The sequence below is a fragment of the Mastacembelus armatus genome, chromosome 13, assembly GCF_900324485.2.
Source record: "Mastacembelus armatus chromosome 13, fMasArm1.2, whole genome shotgun sequence".
Classification (NCBI taxonomy): Eukaryota; Metazoa; Chordata; class Actinopteri; order Synbranchiformes; family Mastacembelidae; genus Mastacembelus; species Mastacembelus armatus.
This window is the reverse complement of record NC_046645.1, coordinates 13,301,915-13,329,378: the sequence shown is the minus strand read 5'-3', so window position 1 is coordinate 13,329,378 and position 27,464 is coordinate 13,301,915. Positions and strand designations below refer to the sequence as shown.

Here is a 27,464-nt window from a genome sequence, read left to right as displayed (position 1 = left end):
TGATCACGTTGAATTTAATGTAATATCTGAATTATCTATGTGCAGTCTTAAAATTATGGGTTTGATGCAGTGCAGCACCTTGGATTATATAACTTTAATCACAGCATTGCTCCACTACTCCTAAAATTGAGTGTCGCATTGTCCTTTGTCTTTGGAAAGGTGTCAGCACAAGTAGGACTTGATATATTTCAAATGTGATCATGTGCTGCCCAGTTCAGTTTAGCTATGGCCAGCCTTGCAGCGGTACTCGATTTTGTCACTGTAAATTCACTTTCCCTGAGGTGCCTCTGGCATCATCACTTGCGGGTACATTTATACCTCTCTATCCTTTCCACACCCCTGCATCTTTCCCTTTTGTCTCTTTCAGAAAGCGCTGAAGGGTCTTTGCTTATTTCTCATACACAGTGCAGCTCTTTGTTGCTCTGCCCGTTATATCACCTATACCCTGTAAATTCTGACTGAGAAGAAACTAAACACCAGCTTCCCAGTGTTTTTCTGGGTCAAGTGCAAAATGAAATACAGTAGGACTAGTGAGGGATGCACCAGCACTGGTTTCTATGGTAACTGCAGGGCTGTATTTAGTGCAGTTGTTTCACTGCGCCTGGGTCTCTGTTTTCAACCAGGCGAGAAGGGAAGAGTGAGGACCGTTCCCAAGGGGGCTAACAGAAAGTGGGGCAACATCTTCTGTCATCGTCAAGCATTTTTCAGTTTGAGAAGGGATCATGCCATGAATTTCTTACCTTGTTTTAGAATAAGATAACACACAGAGAAGGTACATAAAATCAAACAGATGATCATCCCAGATGAAGACGCAACAGACTTATATGTTGGCACAAACTCAAACTTCTGACCTTCCAAGTCAGCATCTGTCCACTGTATACTGTTTGTGAACATATACACCATTAATGCACCACTATTCCTGCTGTAGTCAATGCAAATATTTAATCAAATGAATAAATAGGATCAGAAATAATAATTTCTAAGGTACATGCTACAAAAACAGTCTTCTGCCTACACTGACAGACAAATGTTTTAATCATGGGAGCCGACAATTAAGTTCTGACTTCTTTGCTTTTCTTTTAAGCTAAATTTAGACTGTTCCTTGTTTGGCTCATACTATCTCAATGCAATAAATAAAAGACGGTAAAGCTGAAAGTGCCCAGCATCTACTTTAAAATATAAATAGCTGCTAGATAATTACTTAGTATACCCACAATGCCTTTACAGTACTACTGGATAACAGAAGAAGAATCAATCACAAACTTTTTGACTATACGGTATATGTATTATATATAGTAGGTGTATTATTTAATCATTATTGTGCTGGTTGTGTTATACTCAGGTCTTTACTACTATTTCAGTCCCATCTGTGGGGATATTCATGCTCATTTATACAAAATAAAGTGGATTCTTTTCGTGTCTGCAAATTATAGATGTTGGGGACTTGACTGAATGATTTGCATAAATGTGAAACACTGATCAAAACATTAATTTATCACTAAACAGAGTAATTTATCCGAACATTAACTAAATAACCCCCCAAAACTACACAGTAGTGGTACTCATTTACAGAACTACTAAATACTGAAAATACCAAGATTTCCTTCTGTTACAAGACAATGAGTGTAGGTTTTATAAGATAGCTGTCACTCACTGTCGATGGCAATGACAGGACTTTGTAAACCTGCTATGACTTTAGGGATACAGTACACAGTCATATGAGACACAGTAGGTGAAGGTGATAATGCTCAGGTTTTGTTGGATCTGTTTCTGAGAGGTGTTTGGAAGCTGCTTTTTGTGGTGCTGTTGAGTTGCTATTGTGTTATACTGACAGGTGTTTCTGTTGCTTCACTCTCCCTGTTTATTAAGATAGTAAGATAATATTAAAAATAACAAAGCACTTGATTCAACTGATAAAATAGTCATTTATCAGTAAATGCTCAATCACAGAACACCTCTTTGAGTGAACTGCAACCTCCAAAATGAGCACATAGTATCAATTAAAGTCTTTTTAGTTTTGAGATACTAATACATAATGCTCAACAATCCTACTTAGGATCCTACATCAGGATACTTAGCATTTAATGAAGTCTGGATTTGTTTGATTTATAAGATCAATTAAAATATTTACAGCAAACATGTTTTAAAGAATCAATCTCAGTTGTGGATAAAAAAACAACCATTTTATTAAGGACCTGGACAGATGGCTTGTGATTATTCAGCATTGTTCACAGACATGGTGCATTGTCAGGGTCACTGCTCCATGTCCTGCCATTGTGTTAAGAGAAGGAAAAGACATCCAGGCTTATGTGTGGCAGCAACTAAGTGACTGCCTTAGTCCTGCATAAATGAATGATCTGGCCAGATGCTTCATGTGTTTTCCACCCCTGACCCACTAGCATCCACACAGTTTTTATCATTTAATATTGTACAGACCTGCTGCTCATGGGAAACGTGAACTGGAATAAAATTCATTTGTGTCACATGAAAAAAGATGCATTTCAGCACCAAGTAACTGCAAGATATGAGAATGTGAGTAGAGAAAGTTCAAAGTCGCAGCACTCTGGGGCGTAGTATTTAAATTAGGCTGGAGTGCAAGTTCGACTGAGGACGGTCTCAGCTGTCTCAGTGTGAGAGTATGTCACTGCTTACTCTTGGCTATAAGCACCTCATTTCAGGTTCAGGAGGACGACTGCAGGCCTACTCTTACCACAAATATAAATTAACTATTTAAATTCATGCTTATTAATTAAGTATTACATGAATTATTCCCTGCAATACACTGCATGCAATGCACTTTTTGCTTTTTATTTTACAGCTGACTTCAGCCCATCTTTGTCATGTGAAACATTATTTCCCAGTTCTTTTGTGAATTTCTTCTGTTCTTTTATCTAATACACACATACACACAGAGGGCTGCCAAGTAGTGACTTTAGTGTAGTTTCCGTAATGATATTTATTGTCTTGCTTCATTTGAACAGCAAAGGAATTATGTGAATTAATGGTTGAATTTAGGATTCTGCCCCATAAATATAACAAACAAACATGATCACAAATGAGAAATGTTAAAAGGCCTGAATAAATGAATGATAAATGAATTTGGAAATTAAGGTATGAAAAGCATAATGAGCCAAAAACCCTGTAACATATATACATATAATATGGAACGAAGTATAAATGGACAGGACATGTTACAGACACACTCATTTTGTTCTGAAAAAAAAAACAACTATTCACAGTACTTGAATTTTGTCTGACTTATAATAAACATAAAGTGAAAGTTTTGTGACTTTAGTGGAGCAAAGAGAATTGGCAGTGCCTTGGAGAGCTTCAATGGAGACAGAGCCTTGAGCACAGAATGTGTTATATATAAAAATATATTCGCCCCACTTGACTTTTGTTCTTTATGTTGTGCTTCAGTTGATTTTCCAAATGCAACCTAATGGGATTTTTCTGTCAGAGAACAACATCAAGTAACGTTTTTGTTATTAAATTTAAAAAAGGAAAATGTTGAATCCTATGCCCAGCATTTTTTATGAAATACATCCAGTCATGTTAATCTCACAAAAAGTTTCCTTTCAAAATTGTCACTCCCTGTTGATGTGGTGCTGTTCATGGCTTCTTCTCTGCTACGTGGTGATGCACCAGTCCTCTGTGTATAATATTGTTCATTATTTCCCAGAAGACTTTCTGTCACACAAACGGCATTGACATGGCATTGTTTTCTGTTTTTTGCTCTCTGTTTATGCATTAACTTATGTCACAAAGCTAGCGCTGATATTTCCTGCATGTGCTCCACAGGATATTTGTTAGAAGGCACTGGGAGCCCTTTACTACGAAGCATCGCATCGCCAGTGAGGTTAATGTTAAGACAATGATTGTTGAGACTGATTTCAAGAGCTGATGTTATCTGAAGAGCAACGTTTTAGCAGCTGTGGTTAAAAAAAGAACTACTACGCAGGAGGTTTGGCTTTGATTTGTGGGCAAAAACAAAACTAAAAAATAAAAGGGAGCGCTACTAAAGCCTCGTACGACCCGCCGACATGTAAGAACACATGCCTGGCCAAACAGAGGGCAGCATGTCAGCTCTGTTTACTGCTGCTCACGATCTGTATTTGCACAATGTCAGTACCCTTAAATGAGGAGCTGTGTTTGGTATCCAGTAAAATGTGATTTTAACTGAAGTTAAAGTGAAAATCCTCAGCCAGCTCTGTTTACATGCAGTAAATCATTGTTTCTTTCGGTTATTATCATCTCTGCTTTGCAGAGGCGATTCCTGCTCCACAGTAATTGTTAAATGGATTTTTTTTGGGGGGGGGACGGGGGACGGGGAGTAAACCCTGTTTGTTTTTTTTTAATATTTACCCCCTCAAATGTATTGTGTTTGGCTTCTGACTAATACATTTCACTTTAAAATCAATGCAAACTACTGAACAGCCGTTTGTATAAGTAAACTGCCCTCTGCTCTGTGCTTGTGTGCATTTTTCAGTATGAAGAACAAATGACCTGTATAGGAAATACTGTTCTGACATACTAAGTATACCCAAGGACAGAGCATGAAAAATGACAACAAATGTTGAACAATCCTAGCCACCAACAGTTTTATTGCATCAGGACCAAATTTTAGATTATCCTTTCAAATTAAACTCGCTCGTTCTGGCATCGGCATAAACGGTTGCACAGATGCAAAACAAATATGATACAAACGTCATCTCAAAGCAATGCAGAGCAGCCATTTAACTCTCTCATGGTATGAGGTTAATATTGTATTATAGACAACAATTCCGAGGTTGAAAATGTACCCCATCCAAGATTCCGTCACCGTAGCATTTTTCCAACTTGTGCAGTTTATTCCCCTGTGTGTCGACATGCACAACAGCCTGCCATTTATCATTTTGATGTGTTTGAAGAGATTGATAAATGGTCGCATTGTACATTCTGCTCTTTGTGTTTTTTTATATTCACAGTTCTTATCCCAACACTATGAATCTCTATATTGCTGTTTCTGGGACTTATACTTTCTCCATTTTTTTTCTACTTTACACTTGTACTCCATGTGGTGGAGTATTGAGCTTTTTTTTTTTTTTTTGCTTTTACACCACTACACCAATTTGACAGGAATCCAGCTTTGCGGCCTTTGGGCCCTTTGTCAGGGCTGCAATATTTTCACTGAAATTTGTTTGATATTGATTGTTATTGATAATTAGGCTGTATCTCATGAGTGGAGGGAGTGTGTGTGAAGGTGCTTTTGCATTCTGCGTGAAATCATTCTCATTATATTTTGAGACCTCTATTTTTCCATTCTTCCAACTAGCATCATGTCTTCCAACATACATAATGAAATTGCACTCGCTGTGTCTCTGCTTCTTTTTGAACTTCTGTTATATCCAGTAATGAGTGAAGAGTCAGTGTCTTGTTTGCAAGCTTGGGTACTTGTGCTGGCTCTTTGGGAGCACAAGCTTTGGCTGTCTTTATGGTGGGGTGTTACCTTTCAGATGGTGGGGAGGGTTTGTGGAGCCTTCGTCTTCGTTGGCACACATCAGCTTGATATTTTGCTGTCGCTCTGCTGTTTACCCAACTTTAGAAATCCAAACCATTTCCACATTACTAATGACTTCTCTTTGCCACAGTTTCAATGTCCTGTGCAGCTGTCTGGATTTCCTCATGTTCACACAGTTGTATGTTTCTAATGATGTGCGTATAACTCAAATGCTGCAGTCTGAAAAGCAAGAAAGATACATTTATTAAAAATTGTTCCTCAGTTTATCATTGTTACAGTGGGTTTTTCTTTCTTCGTAAAACTGTGAATAAAACCATTTTCAGACTATGGACTTGTCATTAGTTAGACCCTCAGATGACTGTCCAATGCCTGCTGGTAAGTTCCCTTCAGACCCTGTTGTAGAATATTTAAGTTAATTATCTGTAGTCGCTCTTCTTCTGTCCTCTCCCAGCCATTTCCTCCCTGTCATTAATTAAAAGCATGTAGCAAATTTCAAGTCACAGCTTTCTCAAAAATGCGCAGACTAATTTTCCCATTGGGTTGTTTTCGGCTCGTCTCTTTCTGTTCAGGAAACTGTCTTTCACTGTCAGTAGGGAGGGCCAACTTGCCACAACATACTCCAGTTCTTTCAGTCTGACTCCGGACACCATGACTAGTTATTCAGGATAATAAATGCTCCTATTTAGTGATGGTACTGGGACTAATTTGCCTTGTTGTTGTTTAAGCTTCATTCAGCACACATTGTCATCACTGGGTTTGCAGCCACTAAGCTTATGGGAAGTGTGACTTACGATGCTGAGAGGAGCAGTATCTGACTGTGACAGTATGTGGTGTTAGACAAGGGATGGCCAAGTGCCATTTTCAAAATAACACTGTCACAAGAAACCGGTTAAGTGGCTACTGCTGAAGTATGTAGATTACTCAAACATGTACTGTTACAAATGTGAAAATCGAGTAGAAGCTATGGCAGGGACCAGATGCACTGTGCAACGGCACGACTAAAACAAACTGCAATGATTCTTGGAATTTAAGTCTTTAATCTTTTCGTGTTTCTGAAAACACACCCGCTGTATTCACCTCTGCTAAAGATGCAGGCTGCTTTCATAAGACAACTGAAAGAGGTTCGTGTCAGAAGAGTGCTCCATTAGTGCTACACCCACGCTGCTCTTTTCTCAGACAAACAAGGTGTATCATTTATGGATTTTGCCATTGTTTGCATATGCAGCACCTCCTGTGGAATCTGCAGCACAAATTGTCAAAGCGTTTTATTTCTTGTTATGCTGGGCGTTTTTTTAACACTGCAGTCAGAATTTTGATTCAGTGGCAGACAGATGCCAACTTTCATCTCTTTTTAGTTTCCTTCAGAGAGACACTACGTTGGATGAGGAACATTAATTCAAAGCAACCCTGAAAGTCAGTCTCATGGGGATTTGACAGAAGCAGAATATCCAAACCCCACATGCATCTTTTGATCAACTCTATAGGTTTATGTTGGAATTTTATGAAGTCAGCGCTTCCTTAAGTACTTTAATTGATTTTAATGAATATAAGAGTTCTTTACATGTTAAGCTACATTACACACATCTGAGTGAAACGGAGCTGTAAGAGACTTGCGGTGCAGTGTTGTTGTGGGTGTGGATGTGTGCCCTCAGGATGAGCATTATGATCATCAAACAAAACACATAGTATACTCAAAACTGGCCATTCTCCAGAAGTTTGGAGGGCATTGTGTGAAAAAAAAATGTTTATGGTCTGGTGCAACCACTCAGATTTCAAGGGAATGCTTAAGATTTATTAAATATTGAGTCCATTCAAGCTAAACCGCCGTTCGTCAGGCGTCAAAACCTACTGCAGCAGCAGCGATTCAGCTATGCCGTAAATAAAACAACTAACTCTCGCTCTGCTGTTCAGGTCATCACAAAGGTAAGGCAGCAGTAGCAGAATGTTTTTAGAGCTTTGCATCATCTATTTTATTTCTACTTTTTACCAACTTATCTGTGTCAGATCTCTGTCACAAGATATAGGTTTTCTAATTTTAACTAAAATGCTTGTCAGAAAAAACATGTCCCAGTACGCTGTACAATAAAGTGGCACTAAAAAGAACCTTTTGCCATTTTTTTTTTTTAAGTAGGCTGGAGTGAGCTACAAGTACCACTGTAACGGATTCATTCATATTTTTTTTTTCAGACACTGACCACTGAAGTCAGTATATTGTAATAGTGGCAATGTAGTTAGTTGATTTGTATACAATCATGTGTAACAGTACAATAGTTGTACTATGTGCATTTTTATTTAGCAGATTTAGACTATAATTACAACATTTAGTTGCCAGGGACTGGGGCATTTGAAATACAGTAGCAGTGTGTGATGTTTTCCTGGGCTTACTTCTTGGTCTGCAGCTTACTGAGGTCTTGATTTCTTTCTTAATGACCTGACAGAAGCTTTTCAGTTACTCAAAGCTGGCTTAACACTTGTCTGGAGCTGTTGTATTAACAATTGTAATAATAAAAAAAATAATAAATGTGGATTAGGTATTAAGACATTGTCAAGATCATTGGTATATAAAAGATGCACAGCTTTAATAATAAATTGATGATAGGCAATCAAGTACCATTTGGGATTTCCAAATTCTTAGATAAGGTTTAAGTTACTTCTGCTGCCTATTTAAAGTAATTTGTCACCCAAAGTTTTATGAATATGAAACACCCTCTGTAAACTTATAATAATTGCACAATTGTAGTTTTCCTTCCTTATCAACAACAGAGATTGACAGTGATTCAAGTAGATTCCAAGTTTCACAATGTAAGTCCCAGAGCTGACGACCTGCTTCTCTGGGTCAGGATATATATATACAGTCCTAGAACACTGCAAGCCAGGCTGAAGAAAATGTGCGGCACCACCATTTCATCATTATTTAATGCCTTGAGCCTGTCAGAAGGTTTACACCAGTTACAGTATGTTCCATCTGTAATGAGAAATCAAGTTAGGTGAAGATAAACACAAATTTGAACTGACTGATGAGTGGAACCCTGCTCAGCATATTCTTTTCACATTGAGTCCAGAGATTGTATAGTAATGCATGCTTATTTTCAACCTTGATTCATACAACTCCTTTTACTGTCACTTACTGTAGGGGCAGCCGATGTCGGGCTGGTGACACATTCATCAAATGACCTTTACTGCTTCCATACCTGGTGTTGAGGATAAAGTAGCAATGCGAGTAAATCCAAGTTATGTGCTTTGAAGCTTATCTCACTGTGGTAACGAAGATAATAAATATTAGACATTGTTTTAAGATTAATTTTATTCCATTTTAGTTTCAACATTCAGAAAAACTATCTCTGATGCTTTCTATAGATTTGCTTCAGGGCTCAGCTGATGTCTCTGTTAATTACTTTATGCTCAGGTCAGGCAGCAAAAGGCCTGTTCAGGCATCTCTTACTGGCCTGCAGATACTGTAGCAGCAATTGACTAATTGGGGATTTAAAGGGCCAGATTGCTGTTTCTGCATGTTTTAGTCCATTTACTATGCAAATCACATTTACTCTGCATTACTGTCAAGCGTGCAACATGTTTTTTTTTTTTACAACCTTTCTAGTAGCAATTTCTTCCCTGCAATTTCTTACAATGTGAAACCAACATTCAGGGCATTTAAATTTGCTTGTAGACAATAAACAACATATTCATGACTTCATTTTGTCAGTCAGTGTATTGTGACACTGGTAATGCCTTGGAAAGAATGCTTTTCTCACAAACCTACATGAGTGCGGACTAAAGTGCTTTCAAGAAGCATAGTCTGCCAACTATTGAAACATATTAAAAATATATATGCTGTAAATAGAAAAGCTTACATACAGAGCATAATGTTCAGCTGTCCAAGATTCAACATTGCTTGTTTGTAGTGACAAAACTGATAAAAAGGTTTTACATGATTGTTCCCATGAGCAGTGTGCACACACTGAGTGCTCTGAAGAGTTATTTTACTCCTGACTACAAGTGCACAGTGTCTCTGGAGGAGCAAGTCAGTGAAGAGATGAGCTTCCTTCAGTCTCTCTCCTTCACTGAGGCTGAAACAGTTGAGAACATTGCCCTGAACAAGGTCACTTACAAAAATGGAAAGAATCAATTTGAAAGTAATAGGTTGGGTAGATTTGCAGGATTGTAAACTAATATTAAATTTAGGAACATAAGTATTTCTACCTCAAACCTTGCCAAAAAAAGCATTTGCTACTCAATTATATATCACAGGTCACATGTCTTGTAACATTATTAAACTATCTTTCCTTGTCTGAGTTTTAAACATGGATAAATTAGCCAAGATTGGATATGAAAAGGATAAATGGACCTTTATGAAGCACAAAATAAAGCAATAAAGCAATCTTCCTCCACGTTTTCACATCTATTCAGAAGGAGGAAATTGACAGATTTTCCTTGTTCTTGCTGACTAATTAGTGTCAACATGGTAGGATGCCACTAAAACTCTGCTCATCTACTACAAAGGGCATTTGGTTTAGAGTTAGTTAGCTATTGAAAAATTGAAAGAGAAAATAAGGTATGATCATTGGGTTGCCTGTTCTTGAGGTTATTAAGAAGTACTAGTTGTAACAATGATTTACCTTGTGCAGATAGTGAGAGTTAAAGTGAGGAGCAGTTGATTAACCAAGAGTATCACAATATGTCATGCTCGTAGATAGTAATCAGGTGTGGACCCAGGCGCAGACAGCACAAGGATGCAGGAGGGTAGTATGCAATGGTTTATACAGGAGCAGGGTGTGAGGACAGGTAGGGACACACAACACCCAGGGGGGACAATACAAAAACAGTGACACATAAATGGACACACACGCACACACACGCACACACACACACACACACCCTCACACACACGCACACACACACACACACACGCAGAGTTCAGACATTGTTCTGCAGTCCAGAGAGTACTAAACAAACTAGGAAAACAGAGTCCAAACAATGTAGAGGGTGGTAGAAGATGATGGCTGAAGAACCAGGACACAGGCAGACACAGCAGATAGGAACAAAATGAAACAGCAACTGGGAGCAGGTAGTGGCAGGTACATATATATATATATATATATATATACAGCCAATTAGATGACCTGAAGTAAAGCTAAAAAAAAGCACCAAGGACAACAGGAAATGGGCTGACTTGGCAAAATAAGAGTCCCAGACAGGCAGTTCACATAGGTCATGGCAATATAATTTTCAATTATCAATATAACTATCAATTCTTAGCATGAATATTTCTTGATATATACATATAATGTCATTAATAAGGAAGGTGACACACAGCATGTTTTTTAGAGCAGAAGCATACACACTATGTTATGGTGAGCACCACTGAATGTTTAGATTAAAATCACAGTATACCAATTTGAATTGGATTGGACTGAATCAAAATTACAATGTTTGTGATGATTCTTAATCATTGTTTAAAACGATAATTGGATAATAATTGGATGCAGAATCTGCTATGCACCTAGACCACATGCGTAAAGCCGCCCCACCACTTCTCTGATGAACTCTGCAAAAATGCTGGCGCAGCACTGTTTCTGTAAAATTCTGTCCTTGTTTACCTTATACTGGAATAAGCCACTTCAGTTTTCAGCTCCCCTTGTTCTAACTGGTGCCTTGTCTTTTGTCATGAAATATGAAAATGCCCTTACGCTGTCCTTGCTTCTTTTGAGCTCAATACATCATATCAGGTAGTTCATGAAGCGGCCGACAGGACTGACTGCTGCTGGGGTTTTAAGGTAATCACTAACGCTAAAAGGTTTAATGTTAGTAAGCTCAGCTGCTTTGTGCTGCAGTTTAGGAACAGAATTTATTGTTTGGTATACTGGGAAGTAACGTTATCTTTTTAAATGGGAGGGAAAAAGGTTTGCTGTTTCATTGCTTCTTCACAGGTCGCCTGCACATTTTACAGTGGATGTCATTCTGTTGTTTATCTAGTTTTAAAAAATCCAATTCATTTCCAAATCACAGATGTTCTGTGACCTCTTAACCACAGTAATATCATCCTGTGTAGCGGCCTTTCTCACTGTTGCTAATTTTTATATTTATAACAGCATGTTTATCCTTGTAATTAAAGGGATTTTTATGGTAGTAATCATTCAAGAGCATTTAATCACCCAGCCCCCTCTGCACAGTATTTTATCCAACTTTTAGTTTGTCAAAAATACAACCTTTCCTGGCCAATCCCAGCTGACAGTAGAAAGAAATGTATAAATATGCAAGAGAAAAATGTCTGGGAAATGGCTTAAAACAGGTAGTATCATACTCCAGAGTACACTTTGTAAATGATGTACTGAGGCCCTCACTGAACTCTGCATTAGGCCCAGTGACGGGGGTCGTGGTAAACTCCAGTCTGGGTTATCAGTTTCTGACAGCCCACTGCTCTCTGATGGCTGCTGCCGTCACAGTAGCATGCATCACACACTTGTCAAAGCGCCTCTTCTCCACCCACCCCCTTTCTGCTGAAAGTCAACACCACAATCTCACCACACTACACTTACGTGCTCACAGACACCCTGAAAGACGTGCATACACACAAGCACATGTACACATATAGAGACACCATTCCCATTATGGTGACAAATCCTGCCTGAGCTGGCTCCCATCTGTGAGTCATGGCGTGGTGTGTTGAACGAGTCAAACTCCCCCGTCATCTGCCTTTCACAGATGGATCTGCAGGGTGTCCAGTGGCCATGTCTGGTAGCCATGGTTGCAGCATGGTTTAAATTCAGAACTAAGGTGTAAAATGGGGCAACTCTTCAACAAAGGAGGGTCAGGTTAATCATCACGCCTTAACTGAATTTAATCCATTAAACCATGACTTCACCACTGCATGGCTCGGTTGGCCAAATCTCTGCACTGATCCCATTTTCCCTGTATACATATCCGTTCATTGAGCCTGGCTCCTATTTGCCCCCATAATGGGATTAACTCCAGTGACACCAATCTTATATCTAGTTTGAAACTCTGCCGGGTGAATCTTATATCTCTGGTTATTCTCATAGGGGATAAAACATGGCTTGGGCTTCATAATTAGATTTCTTCCTCCAGCCTAAATGTAAGAGATGATAAATAGTTTGGTGTATACACCTGTTTTTTTTTTTTTTCTGCTGGCCTGACTGAAGATACCTCCTGTAACAGTAAAGTACAACTGATGAACCTTGTTAATTAATGGCTGTTAGAATATGTAGAGGGCGTTGTCATAAATAACAGATGCTGTCAAGCGTAGCTCAAATTCATTGGAGCTTAAAACCACCTCAACGACTTTGGACATGTGCAGCAAATAATGTTCTGTCCAGCTATCGCTATTTTGGCAATGAAGATAAAATAGGTCTACACCATGGCTAAACTTATAATTCAGTGGGTTTTTAGTTATTATTGGTGTAACCACCAATAACTTTTTAAAAGCTAGCAATTAAAGAAGCCTTTTAGTAAGCTCTTTTACACTCCATAATGAAATCAGCGTGGAACAATTGACCTTCGCAGAACAAAAAACCCTTTCACTCCTCTCTGCCTCATTCTCATGGCACAACAAGACATTAGAGAGCCGTGTCACTGCTCTGTCTTTCATTGCTCCCAGAGCCATTAACAATCAACATTAACCATTTTTTCCCTTAACACCCTCATCTTTTGTTCTCTGTGGTCAAATTGTGGCATAATACTGGGCCATCTAGCTTTAATTTATATTACTAAAATCTGTAGAATTGCATATTGTTGTTGGTGATTACTTGCGAAGATGCAATAAACTGTTACTACCCACATTTGACCTCATTTACAGTAAATGAATGGGGCTGAATATTTTTTCTTTTAGCTGTGCTAAATTGGTAGTTTTATATATCTTAATTTGCTGTACTTTGTACAAGAATCAGGATCAACAGTGCAGCTTGACTGATAGATATTCCATAGTAAGATTACCTCAGTTTTACATCTCTACACAGTAGAAAACTGCAGTAGAGATACTGCACAGGAGGAAGTATCACAAGGCTACATTGCACATATGCATATGCAGCATTTAACATAGCGACACAAACTGTTTAAGGGTATAGTCTCTATGGCGTTGTTAGGACGCCTGTGTTATTTGAAATGCAGATAAGCTTATTGGTATAAAGAACACTCAGAAGGCCGAATCATGGCTTACCCTTAGCGCTTTACCACAGAACTCTTTGATGTATATTATGTAGCTGTAATGCTTGTTTTGGCACTGTATAAATATGAGTTATGTGTTGACACACACATATATATATATATATATATATATATATATATCTCTGTTGCAGGCCCTTCTTGAACCCTTTTCAACATTGATTCTTTATGTAAATAAGATATCAATACAACACTGCCACTCATCTATTTGGTGGTAGGCAGGTAGCATGTAGTAGGATTTTACAGCATTCCCAAAGCATTGAGAGCTGAAGGAAACCTCGGTGTGGTGATTTTTCTCAGTGGTTTTGATCCGTAAGAGTGCTGAGTATAGTAGCATTATTAGGCGAAATAAAACATCCCGAATCTGTGTTAATTGCAGTAGTCTTCTGTCTTGAAGTGTTTCTGTGTGGCTCTGGTTTATAATGACTACAACTATTGTTTTCTGTATTTGTTTCTTTCTGAATTTATTTATTAGTGATTTGTACTAGTTCACAACTGACACTGTTTCTAACCAGAGACCTTTTTTTAAACCGTATGAAATCTTCTAAAATATAATGTTGCTATGTTCTTATAAGGTACACTTCATGAAGGATTTATAAGTTTCAATGACTAATGACTCTCCTAATGGATAATAAACACTTTCTTTATGAATCAATTATAAGACATTAATAAAATTAACTTTTGGGGGTGCCAGGTGGTGAAAAATCTCTTTTGGAGAGTGACTGTTGAATCATTAATTAATGTTGCTGAACTTTCTGTGTTGTCAATTTTATAATTGTAAATTCATCAGAAAGAAAGATCTGCTGTTAAACATATTTATAAAGTCAAAAGGAAAGGATCAGAAGTTTTTCACTTTTTAAATAGTCAGCAGGAAATGTTAGTAAATCATCTATAATTTAAAATGTTAATAAATCACAGATACACTGGTTTGCAATAATCTGTAACATCTGCAGCTGTAAATGTTAATGAACAATTTAAAAAATGGATTGGAGGACAGATGCCCAGTCAAAGCAAGTGTCCTGAGCTAAAGAGAAGTAGTTTTCAATAATGCCTTAGAACTCCTTTATAAAGTATGAAGAAATAATGTTTTAACCATTGACAAACATTTTAGTCAGCACTTCTAAATTCTATATATAAGTTTTTTTCTTTCTCTCTTCTCCTACTAATTTGTGCCGGTGAGCTGACTGCACCTGCATTTGAGGAGGTAACATTTTTAATGGTATTTCCTAGCTATTTTTAAGCAAACGATCTGCTTAACTGCAATCCGTATTCATGTCCTCTGTCCCCTCTCCCTCCTCAGAATCTGGTGGATGGTATTGACAGCATTTGGACAGTAATCTAATTTACTCATGCAGTCACATGCCCATATTTCTTTTGCTTTTCTTTTGTCTTCTTTCATTTATATCAGGCACAGATGTTCTGAAACTGGCCCCAGCTTTACATTTCATTTTATTGAGGATTTAAAATTTAAATCTGAATGTTTGATTTGTTGCTTTTTTAAAAAAAAAAAAAAACATCATAATGTCACATAAAAAATTTGAGACAAATTAAAATCTGTTTTGAACCCTCAGAAAATTCACAGAAGAACTCAAACATAAACGCATGTTAGGAGGTCTGCTTATAGACATACAGTAGAACATAAGAAGCAGGATTACTGTCAGAAAAAAAAGAAGCAGTAATTGTCTTTTCATGAAACCCTGCAGCAAAAAGTCAGTTTTTGTGGCCTTCCTTTCAGGGCATTTTCAATTGATCTTAATGGAAATCTGCAGTGGAGCCAAAGGAAGGCCTGAGCTGCATCTGTGTTGAATTCAACAAAAGGTGAATAGCAAAGAAACAAGACTATGTTAACACACCCATAGTGCAGAGACAAGAATTTGAGATGCTTAATATGATAACAGCAACAAACAGGTCCTACATGTACATGTTTGTCCATCGTATTCACCAACATACTCTAGATCAGCAATGCCATTCTATCCCAATCACTTTGAACCTGATTTATGCTGTTGGCACGTCTTCGGTGACATGTGGAAAAGGTCCACAGTGAGGCACAAAATGGATTGGGCATCCGTGGTGGTTAATTCCGATTCAAGGAATTGAGAGAGCAGTGTTAAGGATGTTAGGCATTAAAGAGTTGTCTTTTTCATGGGATTATCTGCGAAGGAGGAAGTCAGTATTCATATAAAACTGACTGGCATGGCAAAATCAGCTTCCATCCAAGTAGAACACTTCTTCAGGCATGCAAAACATGCAGACTTAAGTCACATAATCCCTTTCAATATCAGCCAGGATGTCAATACCCAGAAATGAGTGGATAGGATGTGGCGGTTTTTAGGGCTTACAGTTGCTTCTGATCACTGTGTTACCTGGCAGGGTGCTATTATTAGCCACAGCAGTGATATAAACCTTATTGTAGATCTACTGACACCATGATGACAAGACACATTTAAACCATTGGTGAAACGCTGTCCTGTCTGATAAAATATCATCAAGGGGATTCCAGGCTTAGTTTTATTATTTGCACCCCAATGCCGTGGCATTTATGGGGCCTGCAGATATTGAAGTAAATAATTGGACACACAAAGCTAACACTCAGACACATCTCAGGGGCTAAATAAACAATGGTGCTTTCTGCACATTTGGTGCCCGAGTTCAAATGAGACTGTAACTGTGTCTCATAACAGGGCTTTTCTGGTGCTTTATGGAGGCACTGCTCTGTCAGCGTGACTAAGTAAGGCTGTCCAAGTCCAGCTAACCATGACTGTTTGAGAGAGCTATGAAAACAATCACTTTTCAAAACGAGTGGGTTCAGGCAAATTGTTGATGTTGCACATTGAGATGCTGCTAAATGGTGAACATTACATTGTTTTTCCTCCTTTATTGTACTCTCAGGCATTTGAAATACTGTACTTAACATATTGGGAGCAGCATTTTATACTGTATTATACTATTTGGTTTGTTCATAGTTATAATTAGAGTTTTCAGTGTATCTCATTTGATATTACCTTACAGATATTCTGTTGTATAATCCAGACATTTATAAAGATAATCAGTTGAAGGTTTTACATTTTTGAAATGTGAAACTTCTGATGTGTGTATATCAGTTTATCCATTATTGTATATTAACTTTTTTATATAAGTTCAATGCATACCTGCTGTCATGGAGCAAAGGCAAGGAGGAGATAATTACAGTTAAATCACCTACTGGTTTGAATATAATTTTGCTTTATTTTATGAGCTAAAATAAAATGTGTTTGGTTTTCATGTGAATGAACTGCGACATGCTTCACTATATTGATACAAACAGGCAATAATAGAAAAGAAAGTCAATATCAAATCAGTAATACAGCTTGTATGTCCTAATGCTGTAATATGAAAACATCTGTTATAATGTTATTCTACTCATTTGATAATCATTTGCTCTTTGGACATGGTTTGCTGTGGTTCAGATATTTTGAGAATTGGAGCATTATATCATCTGTCACATCATTAGAGAGGTGGTAATAAGCTGTGGATCCATAAATGGGTTTTAAATTTGGGTTTAAAATAATCCTTAGAATGCCTTTAACTTAGGCTCTGCAGCAGACTTAAAAGGGAGCCTTTTCAAACTATCTCTCACTAGGCTTCCTAAGTATTTTCTTTTCTTGTTTTTTTTTTTTGTTTGTTTGTTTTTTTTTGCAAAAAGGGTACATCTAACATTGAATGACTAGTCTGATCAGTGAAAAGACTGCTTGTATGTATCAAGGCTTATAATTACCATAATGTTTTTATTGAGTCTCCATGGTACTCACAAGGCAAAACAACAGCTTGAAGAAGCCATAGTCTTGGCATTTTTCCTATTTCCAGTTGCAAATGTAGGATGAACACAAATTTTTGGATTCATACAGGTACACGATTTAAAATCTAACATCACAGGGTTTATTGTTCATTAATACGCATGGAAAGACTCCTAAATTTCAGTGTCTTTTAATATACCAATTCAACGTGAAAGAAATATGAGGCACCTTTGGAAGAATATTTGGAGTGCTGTGTAATTGTAGCTGGGGTGCAGTGTAGTGCTTTCGGACTTGGCACTTTATGTACAGGAAGAGTTTATTCGAAAGAGACTGGATTCTCCTCACAGTCCATTAGCAGACAGTCTGCTGCTTTTAAAGGAGAAGAACACAGCTAAACATTATCTGCCATTACCGAAGCTTATGCCAAGCAGACCCGCAGATGATACTATTTCTCCTTACATTTTTGAGAAACATAGTGCAGACTTGAGCAAAAAATATAAATTGAAGTCGAGATTATGTTTGGGAGACCAGATGCTCCATCTAATTTTGCTGCAAGACAATCTAGAAGAGCAACAATACACCAGAATTTGACAGTTTCACTCAGGATGCCAAAATACTGCTGGAAAAAAGTTCTACTGTTTATATAAAGTTTGAGTATCAATACTAGTGGCAATCTATGGACACATGTTTCATACACCACATTGTATAGCTATCCCATTAGTGAAAAACTTCATATTTGACATAGGGTTTATGCTCCCTGAGACCTTATCAGACGTGTTCAGTTTGACAATTTAAGTCCCATTAGTTACCCATTAATGTGGTGAGTCACATGTTTTACTGTATGTCTGCACTGATGAGTAAAAACTGGCTTAGTGATGAACAAAAAATGAAATAACAGTTGAGGTGGAGTCAGTGTGATATTGTGAATGTGGTACATTGCTCTATGAAAGTAGGAAGCCAGATATTGCTGTGTTAAAGCAAACTCATCCTTTCACACTCTCGCTTGCCTACTGATTAGTTATGTGGTACTGGTAAATGTGCTGAGTTTGGCTAAGTGTATAAATAGCAGCATGGACATCATCAGACGCCTCAGCTCACAAAGGGGAAAAGGGGAGGGGAAAGAGTTTACTACTAGAGCATCAGATCATGAGCAATACAGATGATCCTCCCTGACTCATCAAGAACAAAGGGAAACTGTGATCGCATGCTCGTAGTCTACATGTCGGAGGTTCATGGGTAATCCTGCTGACCTCTGCGGCCACTGGCACACTATTTTACATTGTGCTTATTGCATAATTTATAATAAGACTGTGTGTGTTATTCTATTACTGTGTTCCCTTGGTTCACTGACTTGTAAATGTGAAACATGGTTTAGGATAACACAGACTTGCAAATGTAACTTTTTTTTTTCCTTAAAAATAGCTGCATAACCAAAGTAATTATTAGAGCGTACATTATTTGATGTGATTCTCTCAGGCAACTTGTATTATTGCTCAGCATTACCAAAGTCACTGTGTGCAACACAACGCGATTCCCTTCCTAACAAAAGAGCCACAACATCCTAGTCTTGGTAAATATTAGAGTAAAATATCAGCACAATTGTTTTTGTCATCATTTTACACCTCCTCCACCACTATTATCTCTGGGTACTCATGTGTTCCAGCTTTCTACAGTGCATCCCACAGTACAAGCCTCTACTTTGCCTTGGGTGGTTGCCTTTGTCTAGAGTGCTCTCATCTCTGGAGGTCACATTGGCCGCCCTGGAGGTACTGGTAATGGTCAGTTTGCCAACTGTGTAGGCAAGCTAAGAGAACCATATGCTGTCTGTTAAGTCACACTCAGCAGAGGAGTAGCATTGCTGTTTAGTATCCAATAAAAATCACAACATGCTTAACATGCACAACAGAGGCAAATGCAGTCAAGCTATCAGTTAAATATGCAGTGTATTAGTGTATCTTTTCCTTTCTCACCGTGCCACTTCTTGTTTTGTATTCCACACTGATTACTTCAAGAGAGGGGGTTTAAACAGGCAGAATAACCAGGCCTTACTCAGACTCTGTAGGCCAGCCTTTTGCCACTCAATTCATCCTGATCCTGATTAAGTTCATCATGGCTCAAGATCAAATGTGTGTTTCTTTATTTGTTCTTTATTTGGGGGTTTAGAATAGCAGCCTGGGTCTTGGCCTGAAAATGTTTATTTTAGCCTTTTGACAAGTCAGGCAGAGTAATAGAGAAGTGGGTGTGCTGTGTGCTTAGCATTTTCCTGCATGGTTCATACACTACTAAATACATACTACTACTAACGGCCCTTTAGCAGGTTCCTTTTCACTGTTCATTAAGAATTCTGAATGGTGTTTTGACTGAGATAATGTTGCTCCGGACTGCGCTTGCCTCTAATCTCACTCCAAATACTAACGGGGGCTGCAGAATACAGGCAACATTACCTTTTAGTTTTCAGCATAAAATGTTTTAGTTTCTGTTCAGTGAAAAATCATTAACAGAAACATCCACATTGTTTTAATGGAGAGACAAAACCCAAGCTTTATAGTTACAGTGTCTGTGTGCAACACCAAGTGTGCTGATGCTCTGAGATCCTGAAATACTGAACAAATAGCTGACTGTCCTTGAGGACGGCTGCAGAAGAGGAGCAGAGAAATAACCACTTTGATAGCTTTGGTATTAGTTATATATACATAACTGAATTTTCCTAAGCAATAATATCAAATGTCTTCTGGTTCCTGCTTCACAAATGTCAAAATTGCTTTGTCATCTATGATAGTGAACCGACTACCTTTAGGCTTTGGACAGATGGTTAGATAAAAGTAGCCTGTGTGAATAGTTCACTTCAGATGCCAGGAAATGTTATTGGGTTTTTAGTATTTTATGACATTTTATAGCCAAACAGTTCATCCATTAATCAAAAAATTAATAGGCAGATTCATGAATGATGAAAATGATCATTAGTTGCAGCACTATATGTTGGTAACTATAGGAGGTCTGGTTTAAAAGCTGCAAGTCATCTATTTTAATAATCCTCTTGCTTTAGCAGCAGTTGACGATGTGGCTGGAAGCGATATGTGAGTATAATGACATCTGGTCTTTGAAAGATGTTTTGAAACTGCTTTTGTTTTTGAGAATGCAACCTTTACCCCTTTCGGCTGCAAATCATACATTCAGTTACCAGTGTTTTTAATTAGAAAATGAAGGACAATTACAGAGACACACAGCAGTGGAGAAAATCCTCTCACAATCCTAATCGCTGTGTGTCTCAGCTGAAGTCCGTGTGCATGCAGGGTATGTGTTTGATGTGTCTGTGTGGGAGTTTGATGAGTGGATGGAGGGGCAGTTAGCATAGCATCTAAGGTTGCAGCTGTAGGAGCATGAATAACTTGGGTGATATTTGCAGTACGAGTATCTGTGCAACGTATATTAGTGAAATCCTTTATGTCGGATGCTTCAGGGGACATGAACATAGGCTGGATGCCTCAGTGAAGTGCAGCTTGCGTGAAATTGTACTTCTCACATCACTGTCTTAGGTCAGTCGGAAAGCTGGCTGTTGGACATTAAGACATTGAGGAAAGAAAGGATTTAACTTCCATTAAAACCTTAACAAAACACTTACATTACATCACTTACACTGAATATTATTTCACTTATTTCATAATAACGCTAAGAAAACTTAAGATGTAACTAAATATTTGGAATATATCCTCCCTGATCTCTAGGATGTGAGTTTCAAAGATGAGTCTAAAGAAGATGCATGTATCTTTTGTAGAGGCCTAGGTTGTGTACACTTAGTACAAATCAGAAGTTGGGTTGGTAAATATGTCTTGCTTGAACTGTTGCTGTGGCTGGGACTGATAAAAAAAACTGTTGAGATCCTAATCAAGATTTCTGCTTTGGCAATTAAATGTGACAGAGGAGAATCGGAGCTATTCCTCTGTTGTCATTATTCTTAAAAGAGAAAAAAATGTGGAAAGTGGTCCCTTTTCCTTCATCTACAAAAGTTTCAATTAACTGTGATAGCTCCATGCGCACCTTTAATTGTGCACCGGGGAGGAAGAGAAAGAAAGAAATTTTGCCTCCCTTGAATTGTTTTAGCCCATATACAGTACTTTAAATGAGTTCCAAAAAGTTTGTTTTTTTTTTTCTCTAAAAGCTATTTAAACCTAACGTTTTGTTTAAAAGGTTCTGCAGACTTTAGTTGTCTCGCATATGCGATTGATATTCTTCAAGCTTAGGTGCGCATGAAATGTCTTTTTTGCAGCTGCACATGCTCATGTACAGTACTTATGTGCTCAGAAAAGATAAGTAAAGTCTATAAATATCTGCCAAACTGTGTTTCAAAGGATGAATGGCGCTGGTGCGTTACAATTAAAGAGTTTGGAGGGTGGCATATTTTGTCTGCCTTTACAAATCCAATTGCACAAGAGTGAAAGTGTAATGAATGGATTAAAGTGTATTTATCTGTTCTTATGTGGGCTCCAGTCAATAGTGTCTCAGACAGAGTGGCATTCCTTGCTTAAGGCCAGGGTGCGCACTATCACTTAACTACCGGTAGCTTTCGTAACTTTGTGGGGTTAATGTTGAAAACAGCACTGTTCATGAATAGTGTGTTCAGATGCTGTCAGAGTTTAGTCTGACATTAGCAGCTCAGTACTGCTTGTTATTGGATTTGGTTAAGGTTTACACTCCTGCAACACCAGCCAGCTTCACCCAAGATAATCGTGTGTTGGCAAACCTTATTACAGTACTAGAATCTGTTTTTTACCGTATTAAAAACAACAGATGCCTTTGAAAATATAAACAAGTATTCGGCAAATAGTCTAATATATTTGTCCTCAACGTAGCTTACATGTAACGTTAGGACTATCTAGTTGTATACCGCAATGTGAGAAAAATGCTGTGCCTTTCGTTTTATAGCTATGGTTCCTTCATAGATCATAAACAGGTGAGGATACTGACTTTTGTGGTGAATCTGTATTATCATAAACTTCACCATGCCACAGCAGAAACCTAAAATTAGGCAAGAAAAGCATTCATTTTTGGATAATCACAGCAATTTAATGCTATAGAGTATTATTTGTCTCGATCCACACCTCCCTCATTCAAACAAACAGATTTTGTCCCACTCCACTGCCAAACACATACCACTAACAAATGATCTTTCTATGCAGGCTACTGCGACCCAAGAACTCATGAGGTCAAGTGCAATTTTTATGATGGACAGGCTTAGCTTGCTGCCTTACATTAACTTGATATGAACTGATGTCTGTGTACACGATTGGCAGATGACTCATGAAAAAAATAAACAGATTTTTGACCTTTATTTCACCACCCAAAGACAAAGTGACACATGACATGTACTTGACTGAAGTTTTAAAATGGCTGGGTCTATAAATAATACGGTTACAAATACAACAATATATCTTTTCCTGCCAGAACATCAGAACAGTTGTCCCTAATGAAATAAAAAGGTCGGGCTAATTAAAAGTAATGAGCTGTGCCTGGACTGTGTGTTACCCATATAAGCTTCAACTTTATGGGTTCAGTTTGTAGCTTGAGGCAGTGTATCATGTGTAGTTCCACATTTATAATATCTAAAAATATTTATTTATATTATATAAAAATATTTATCTAGTCATTTGTATTATTTTCAGTTTCTCAGTATTAAATTTCTTGCCTTAAAAAACTTTATGGTAAATGTTTTTTAGATAACAAACTAATAATGCATGATGCGATGACACAACAATAAGGATGCCAGCCTATTGCTTACTGTCAAGAAAACAGTTATGTATTCTACCCAAGAGTCTTATCTTGTTCCTCATGCTACACCCACCTGGGGTGGGCCCCCTCCATCCAAACTGAGTGACCTCATCATCAGTTCCATGTTATCCGATCTTCCCAAAAAAACAAGGGACCAGTGGAGCCCACAGCTTAGAGGGCTACACACAATATTCACATTGTTATCGCCAATGGGTCAAAGCAATAGCCACAAATGCGCCACGCCTCACTGGGCCTGACAACACAGGGGGGAAGCCAAAACACTAAAGCTTGACCCAAACTGAACTCCAGGTGGGTAACGTAAGTACACATAACCAGAAAGCCGGGCCCCTAACAGCAACAGTCCAGATCAGTGGGTCACATGCCTGCACCTCCTAATTACTGGCTTGGTCACGCCCTGGCAGTATCCAAGACAGCATGTGAAAAAAGGAGTAATGTGGGACGTCCGGAGAGAGCCATCAGAGAAGACACTCCCATCGTGTGCATGGATGTCGGCCGGAGGCTCCCTGTCCGCATCACGTGAGCCTGTGTTATAGTGTCACATAGTGAATGAGACGGGTGCTCTGGTGAGAAAGGGGAGCAGAGCCGACTGACTCTATAATGAACCAAAGAGTCCAAAAAACCTCCATACGATAAAACTTCAGATGTGCAATACGTGAAGAAAAAAAAGGGAAGATCCCACCCGAACCACCGCTTATACGTGTGTAACGCAGATGTGATGAGGTCACATATTTAGTGAATTATCTCTTCAATGCGTAGCGTGATTAACGGCATTAGCAATGAGACAGAACAGTACATGTTCTACAGTCAGAATTTGTTGAATTTGTTCATTGTGTTTAGCAGTTGAAATGAAGGAAATCCACAAAGTTACCTTGATGTAATGCAAGTTTAATTCTAATACAGTATAAAGACAATTATGTCAGTTATGCATCTAAAGCAGAAAATCATCTTTGAAGAAAAAGACAGGTAAAATGACATTTCTGCTTGAATTTCATCTGGCAGAGAAGCTCTAGGCAGAAAATGATTGTTCTGCCACTACAGAAATATCAAATCATTTGTATTGAGTCTGACATGGAATCAAAGATTGAACTATAAATTGAACCTTTTTATGATTTTGACACTATTACAACTGGTGCCGTATGGCCCCCAATGTTATTTGTGCTCGCACATTAAGGTGTGACCGTTTATTTCTCTCTGCAGACTGCTTTGAAGTGAATCCTGTGAGAAGCATCCAGAACGACACAATATTCTGGTGAGTTTCCAAATTGAAATTAAAACCCTCTTCTCATTTACATAATATACTACCATGCATAACTCATCCGGACTGGGAACATGAGCAGGAAGTGATGGGGTAGACGGATAAAAGGGAGAGGCTTTGATAACGAAATGCTGAAATAAGAAAGATTTTTTCCCTCCTCTGACCACTCATTGATCATTCCACAGGGCCAGTGGGTTTGACACTCCATACATGCACAATCTCACTGCATTAAACACCAACTTAAAACCTACAGTTTTACCCATTTTATTTCATTTCTCTAACACATATATTAAGTCAAATGGAGGAGCAGATGACTGCAAAAACACAGCATCCCTTTCTCTTCCTCTTCATCATTTGCAGATTTAGCCACATGTTCACATACAGAAAGTGGGAGAGAGAGCGGGTTTCTGCAGAGTGACAGTGTTAGCTATCCTCTCACATAGGCAGGGTTGGGCTGGCGCCACGGCTGTTTGCCTCATAGCCTGCACAATGGGAGTCGGCTCCATTATCAGAGCTGCTGCTTCGCCACCCTGCAGCAAACCCAGCATCCTCTACTTCTGCAGATTTAATTTCTTATCGCAACAGGGAAAACAGCCCCTCTGATTAACAGCAGAAAATACCCTGGGCAGCGCTGAACATGGATTGAGAATATATACAATAGATCGTTTGATAAACTTATAAACGTCTACAGCTATATTCCTCATAGGAATTTGTGGTTGGTCATGGATATTTAAGGGAATTTGCTTTATACTGTAAATAATGGTTCAAGGGAAGGGGAACTCTCTTCACCATTATATATTAAAGCCATTATTTATGGAGCTGCCAACAAGCATATATCAGGATCCCTGGAAAGTGTGAATGTCTTTAATATGCTGCTGCTGTTATTCTAGGACAAGCTGAGTTGTCTTCATATTACTGTTCAACTGATGTCGTCTCATATGGCATAAATGAACTGATGCCACATATGTGACATGTGGTCCGTTTATTAGAAGTCTTGCAAGAGCACATTATCGCCTTTCAGAATAAGGGAGCAGCTGGGTATGTTAAATGTTTTTAGAAGTCCTTGCAATAAAAAAAACAAAAAAACAAAAAAAACATCCAAACTTCTTATTGAGGCTACTTTAGATTTTCTTCCCTGTTGTTTTCCCATTTGTTTTATTTTTGACAACCTGCAAAATTCTATCTTGGGTCCATTTGGTAAAAAGACTGTAATAGAAATGAATGATGTGACTTGTCATGGCTTTTCCAGCCCTCTACTAACAGCTTCATCAATGTCGTGAAAAGCCAGTATAGTGGTAATTGTGTGTCAGCCTTCACAGATCCTAAACAAACGTTACTTGAACACAAGCAAGTTAAGTTGATATGCTCTAGGTAAAATAGTCATACTGTGTTTTACAGTAGTCACCTGGTAGGACTGTACCCACTGGAGTGAACTCTTTAAAGTTTAAAAGGTCTCAGCTTCTAAGATTTTCAAACTGTAGTGGATGAAATGCTCATATATTTTAAATTAGAGGGGACTTATTACGCCTTTTGTGATTTGGCCTCATTTATATGTGGTTTCTATTGTCAAATGCCAGACTTCCAAAACTTAAAAGTTAAGCATACATTACATTACATTGCTCATTAAAAACCCAGGTTTCAGTTTACTCTGTCAGCGTTGGTCCAGTTTTTTCTTCTTCTTCTTTTTCGGCACTTAAAAGTACAAATGTCATGGAAGTCAATAAATTGGCCTCCACTCTGGGCCTCATCTGCAGGTTCAGCCTCCAGCATTGGAGCAAGCCTTCCATGTACAGGCTGCTAAGACTGCACTACATCCTGTCCACCATCATCCATGAATGAAAATGTTTCTATTGCTGCTGGAGTGGAAAGAAGGCAACATTAGACATCAGGGGATATCATTTGAATTTTTGCACATCATACAGCAATTTTGTCTTGACTTTGCATTTCACCCTTGAGCTGCTACTGAAGGAACAGGCAGGTGCAACTTTATTGGTACAGTGTGTACTGTAAGTATGTCACTAAAATGTTTTTCTTTGCAGATTATTACCGTTACTAGCATTCTGCATATAACCAGTTATCTAACGGATTGTAGCGGACAGTTTGTGTTTATAAAACACTCTGCCTGCAGAGATGATAGCTTGCTTTCTATCTTGCTAAAAATAATTTTCTACTCAGTTGTGCATTTCAGGTTTTCATACAATTTCTACCATCTATCAGCTCATGTTAGTCTTCAGTTCAACAAAGGCCAGTCTTTCTGCATCTCACTGCTCACAGCAGCCCCAGCATCAGGTGTATACTGATTCTGCTATAAAGTATCTCAAACTGTAATGTAGTGTATAATAAATACAATTTTTTCAAGAAGCTACAGCTTGCTAAACTATTTTTTCGTCATGTATCCTTCCCACTACTTTTCACTATTCTCACATTTCACATTTGTCTCTGGATATTGTCCTGAAGCCGCTTGGTATGAAAATCCCTAACCTATTGAAAGTGCAGTATATTGTATGTAGTCTTAGTGATACATAATGGAATAAACACATAGCTCTTCTCTAAAAATAGAGCAAATGCTAGAATACACACACTGAAACAGCTTTCCAAATGACACAACACCTATCACATGTTGTCATCAACACTGTGAGTGGAAAGAAGTTATCACCAGGTGGGTGCTGTGCTCCAGTCAGTTCCAGACAGTCTGAAGACCCCACAATGGGCAGCAGCATCACGAAGGCCTCCGGGTGAGAGATAAAGTACTTCATTATCCACTATAAGACACATCAGGATGACAACAGAATGACTTTCTGAGAGCTCCAGCATCAGTACAGGAAACACTTTACCCGAGTGGAGGACATGATGCAGACTGTTAAAATATATTTAAAATACATATATACATATTTCTCCTTTCTTTTACTTATATATTTCTCAGTGGCATATTCTTCCAAGGGCCATGTGCTATTAGAGAAATACTGTCTTT

The 27,464-nt window shown here is 38.3% G+C and overlaps 1 protein-coding gene across 1 annotated transcript in view; it reads left to right on the top strand.

Moving 5' to 3' along the window:
* Positions 1 to 27,464, top strand: part of lrfn1 (leucine rich repeat and fibronectin type III domain containing 1) — a 100,414-nt gene that overhangs the window by 21,183 nt on the left and 51,767 nt on the right. Inside the window, exon 2 of the mRNA XM_026299204.1 lies at positions 24,436 to 24,487. The gene's annotated coding sequence lies outside the window, so the exon portion shown is untranslated. The remainder of the gene's footprint in view (positions 1 to 24,435; positions 24,488 to 27,464) is intronic.